The following is a 5,995-nucleotide window of genomic DNA, read 5'->3' as shown; positions in this document are numbered from 1 at the left end:
TGTGATTAGTTTAATTATTGTATTGTTTAGATTAATTAATACGGTTATGAACACCGTCTTGGGTTAGTATTGTGTTTTAATTAAAGAGATTGGTTTTGATGATTTAAATTATGATTTTCAGATTTAATATGCTATAAAGTGTTGATTTTTGAAGTCAAAACATGTTTTCGGATTAAAATTTTGCTAGGGTTTTGGTTTCAAATTGATTGAGTAATTGATTTACATAATTTAATGACAAATTAAATTATGGGAATCAGTCTAAATTTTCAAAATGTTTATAAGATTTAAAAAGTTGGTTTTTAAGGGTTTTAAAGCTAAAAAGTCAATGTTTTATGCTAGGACTTGAGTTGACTATTTGAGACTATTAAATTACCAATTAATGAATGAATTTTAATTAAACTAAGGGTTTTAGTTTCTTAAATAGTTGCTGGAAATTTAGTAAACATGGATAATAATTTAGTTCTCTTATTTGTTTTATAGGAGTTGATTTCTAGTGAGTCGTGATTCGCATAGTGGCCCCCGTACTTAGGTATTCCAGTTACGTACAAGACTAGGGTGACCACCCATCCCTTGAGGACTTTGTGAAGTGTATTGAATGCGAATCGTGTGAACTTATATATTATGAATTCATGTGTGATGATTGGGAATGAATATGTTATTACGAATTCATGTTTACTATTGAGAACGAGCATGTTATTATTATTGTTGAATCTATGTGAACGAGCATGTTACGAATTGAATTATTCTTTATAGTTTCTATTGAACTATCATGTTATGGACTTTTATAATCGTTGAATTATGTCAAGCATGTTGTTCAAGTTGGTTTGCATGTATGAGTATTGCGCATGCAAGTTGTTATTATTATTATGCTATAGTACAGGATGTCTAGCATAATTATTGAGCCAGTCGAATATTGCCAGTGAGCAATATATATTCTACCAAAGGGGTAGAATATGTTAGAGAGTCTATGTGAGTTGAATTAAGGACAATTCGTGCTAAGGGCACACCCCGCTTGTTAATAGGCAATGTCGGGTTATCTCAAACAGTGTTTTTGAGAAGGAACAATGGGAGTAATTTCACTTGAGTCTATGTTTGATCACAAGTCCTAAAGAAGTAAAATATTAAAGAGTCATTGTTGAATTGTTTAATTGTTTAAATGTTCAATTGTTTGTATGTTGTGTCTTGAGTCGCCTTGAACATAATATACTAATTAACGTAAAGTGTAACCCAAAGAGCTTCAAAACTCTTGGAACGTATATACCTTGAGTATGAACAATGGGGGGAGTCTTGCCGGAAAACTTGTACTCCTAGAATGATACAAGATGTTGTTTCATTCTCTTTTACGCCGTTGTGCATTGAAATTCCTATCGGTATGGCCCGACTGTCGGTAGTAGCCCGACTTATTTTTGGTGTATGGTTGGCTCCCATCACCCTTTCTTTCCTTTTGAGGATACTTTACTTTACCCGTTCGAAGCTACTCTTTATTAAACTGTGAGTCAAGAGTCGTGTCTCGTGTCGAGTCTTGTCTCCATGTTTACTTGTTTATTATATGGCTTTTGCATGTGGACTATTTAATTGTCGAGTGAAGCATGTTAGGATAGAATGTTATTCTAGCTTGTTCGTACTCAGCTTTCGCTGACTTCGTGCTCCATGTCTTCTGGTCATGGCCTTTGCCTTAATGACCCTATGATGATCCATCAATTGCATTTGCGTTGTTGGGGAGTAGATTTTTAATAAAGCATGTTTGTAGAGATAACTTGCGGGAGAAGTTATCATGGGATTCGAGTTGAGAGTTTATGCTTCCGTATTTTATAAACTCTATTTATTTCTATTTAGTCATGACTATCATTTCTAATACTACTATTTTCAGTTAATGGATTTCAAACGGTTTGTTTTAGTTTGGGCCTCAACGGTTCCAACTTGTTTTAATTACCATTAACTATTTATTTAATATGTTTTGAAAGTTAGTTAATTCCGCTGCGTAATTCTGGTAAATAGCCTTAGCCGTTATCATGGTGGCGGTAATATCTTGGTAATTCCTGTGTTTTAAGTTGGAACATGTTTTATAAAAAGAAAGGAATTATTAGGGTGTTACAAAGTGGTATACTAGAGCTTAGTTTCATTCCTTCTTCGTAGTAAGCAATACTACAAAGTGGTAATCGGAGACTAATGCGGAGCTTAGGATTTTTGAAAATCGTTTTCCTAAAGTCAAAATGCTATTTTGAGTACTCAATATTTCGAAAGGTCAAAAACTAATTATCTTAAGTATTTGAAATTTATCGATTTTATTTTAAATGGTTCGAATTTACTAAATTCGAATTATATTTTCGAAATTCCGGATTTTTTTCAAAAAAAAAAATAAAAAAATAAAAAAATAAATAATATTTATTTTCGGATTTTTCCGAATTTTCGAAAAAAAAATAATAGTATATATTTTTTTCGAAAATTCGGAATTAATTATTTAATTGTTTATTTAATTCTTTTAAAGTATTTTTGAAAATAATCGAATTAATTAAATTATTCGATTAATTATTTTAAATTTTCGATTTTAATTTCTAATAATTTCGCGTATATTTGAAGTTATTTATTTAAATTAATTTCGAAATTTTTTAAATTCTTTTCTAAGTGAGGAATGGGTAGAATTATAAGAAGGGTATAATTAGTCTAAGTATGTGTTTTTTAAGTATGCCTTTCTAATCAAGTGTTTATGTGTTTATGCCTTGATGTTATGATCTTTTAATTAAAGTTTGATCATGTTTTTTTTTGCTTTATGTGATTAATTGCATCATGAATCATGATTAAGCATGTACTTGTGCATTGAAAATTGTATGGCTCAACGAACTTACTTTGTTTTGGAACACTTTTAGTAAGACTTTGTAGTTGTTAACTTTCAGGATTAAGATGTTGATTTCAAAGTACGCAAATCTAGGAAACCTAGAGAAGCTAGACTGTGAGACCCCACACATTTATGTCAAGAAGATTGAGTTTGCCTGCAATTACTTTACTTCAGTGCAGAACCTACCTGAGTTGAGAAAGAAAGATGTTATGGCAGAGATGGTTATTCATTACTTACCTTCCAAGAACCCATACATAGAGCTTAAGAACCGATTTCGGGATATGCATATGGAAAATGGTATCCCTAATTACTACAAGTATGGTACTCCAGATGGTAGATGGAGATATGATTTGGAGATTATGACTACAATTATAGAACTTGCGGAAGAATGCTTTGATGATGGTAAGACGGTAGAGAACATCAACCTTACAGGATTAGATCATGATACAGAGACTCAGATGGATGAGGATAGTGATGATGATGTTGTTGAGATTGACAACCCTAATCCTATCATTCCTGAACCCACTATTGAGATCTCCAGTGACACAGAAATTGAACCTGAAGTTGACAATGATGAGGTAAACACTGTGCAACAGCAAAACAATGAGGATATGGAGTATGAGTCTGATCTAGAGGAAGACTTTGATGACTTTGAAGACAATGAGCCCTCTTCACTTGTCTGTAAGGGTGGCTGGATAGTTGAGTAGCATTTTAAGCTTTGTAATAGCTAGTGCCTAGATTTAGTGAATCAATAAAGTAGTACACTACTATTTATGGTTTTTGTAGTTCAGTTTTGTGGTTTTCCGAATAAAGTACGATCCAAAGGATGTATTATTTTTGCATTGAAGTAATAAAATCTAGAATTCCTTCTTATATCCTTAATTCTAAGTCTATACTATCTTTGAGCGATTATCGCGAAAGGAATTTTTTGCATTTCTTCAATGAAATTGTACTTGCAAGGTGGTTCAATCTTTCACCACTTGAACTTTGTGATGCGGACTAAGGGGAAGAGCGACCCATAAACAGGCGCCTATCCTACTGAATTTCCGAAATTTTTGTGTATGTGCACCAATTGAATGACTAGCTAGTGCAATGTGTTAGTAGGGCAGTGTCCAACCTCAGTTGTTAAAGTTAGTCTTTTCTTTTATCCAGGAGAAGGGAAATGACTACCCAAGGTATTGTTGACGTGGTCAGGCAACTAGCTGAAGTAGTGCAGAACTTAACACAGGATAGGAATAACCAGGGAGTTGATCCAGCTGGTGAGATGTTTAAGAAGGTGGCCCAAAGTAAGCCTCCTTTATACCAAGGGGAGATAGACCCAACTGTACTTGAGAACTGGCTAAGGGAGTTCGATAAGCTTATCGTAGCTGTCAACTGCCCAGAGAACCTTAGGGTTAATAGTGTTGTTTATTACCTTAGGGGAGAAGCCGACTTATGGTGGCAAAGATGTGAGAATGCTTTGAGAGCTACACCTGGATTTGGATGGGAATCATTCAAAGTAGCCTTAAGAAACAAGTTTTACCCACCATATCTGAAGAAGCAGAAAGCTAAAGAGTTCATCGAGTTGAAAATGGATGGTATGTCTGTAACAGAGTATTATTCGAAGTTCATCGAGTTGTCTAGGTTTGCACCGGAAGTGGTGGCAACGGAGGAGCTTAGAGCCCAGAGATTTGAGAGTGGATTGACTATGGACTTGCAACTAATGCTTGCTGGAGAAACCTTTACATCTCTTGACACCCTATATGGAAAAGCTGCCCATCTGTATGGCCTGCAGCAAAGAAAGAATGGGATTGGTGAAAAGAGGAAGGATGTTGGCAACCATAACCAAGGTGGTGGTCAGCAAAACCAAGGGAATTTTAAGAAAAACAAAGGAAACAACCATTTCCAGTTCAAGGGAAACCATGGTGGAAATAGGAACAATTTCCACAATATCAATGGAGATAAGAATCAGTCTGCAGGGAACGGAACGAGAGTCTATGAGTGTAGACGTTGCCATACTAATCACCCAGGTCGAGACTGTAATGGAAACCAAGTTGTCTGTAGGTTTTGTGAGAAGCTAGGCCATAGAGAATTTGAGTGTTGGGCCAAGAATGGGAAACCCAACCAAGGTAACCAAGGCAACCGCCAGAACAACAACCGGAATAACCAAAACCGGAGTGGAGGAAATAATGGTGGAAACCAAAGGGGTAACCAGAATGGTAACAATGGCAATAACGGCCAGGGTAATGGAAAGTCCAGAGGGAACTATCAGCAAAATGGGAACCGAAATGCCAATGGAAATGCCAATGGAAGTGGCTATAACAAGGGAGTTGCCCAAGGGAAGCTGAATGTGATCACTAGGTAGAAAGCCGAAAACTCGTCTGACGTCATAGCTGGTACTTTTTCTATTAACTCCGTTTTAGTTAAAGTACTATTTGATTTTGGTGCGACTTACTCGTTTATATCAAAGGGTATCTTAGAGAAGTTATAACTGAAGGAACCCGAAGAAATAGAAGTACCCATAGTGATACCAACAGGTGAGATCGTGAAATGCACTAAGATCCATAGGAATGTACCTTTAACCATAGCCAAGACCATGTTCTTGTCTAGCCTAATTGAGTTTGAGTTAGGAGATTTAGATGTGATTTTGGGAATGGACTGGTTGGCCATGTTTAAAGCTAAGATCGACTGTGAGAAGCAGAAGATTCACTTGAAGTGTAGTCTAGGAAAGGTGGTATCGTATCGCCGTTTTGGGAAGCCTAGGAGTGTAGGAATCGTCACGGCAATGGAGCTCGTGAAATTAATACACAAAGGGAACCCTGTCTTCTTATGTAATGTGAGAGACCTAGACCATGTAATGAAAGAGCAACCAGGGGATATTGAAGTGGTGAGTGAATTCTTGGACGTGTTTCTGGAGGAGATCCCGGGAATGCTGCCCAATCGACCAATCGATTTTACCATAGATTTAGAACCCGGAACTGCACCTATCTCGAAAGCCCCATACCGAATGGCTCCAGCAGAAATGAGTGAGTTGAAAGGTCAACTTGAGGAATTGCTAGAGAAAGGTTATATTAGACCAAGTGCATCGCCTTGGGGAGCGCCAGTCTTGTTTCTGAAGAAGAAGGGCGGTAGTATGAGACTCTGTATAGACTACAGGGAGCTCAATAAGGTCACAATCAA

This window comes from Spinacia oleracea, chromosome 2 (assembly GCF_020520425.1).
Source record: "Spinacia oleracea cultivar Varoflay chromosome 2, BTI_SOV_V1, whole genome shotgun sequence".
NCBI classification, from domain to species: domain Eukaryota; kingdom Viridiplantae; phylum Streptophyta; class Magnoliopsida; order Caryophyllales; family Amaranthaceae; genus Spinacia; species Spinacia oleracea.
This window is presented reverse-complemented; position numbering follows the sequence as displayed.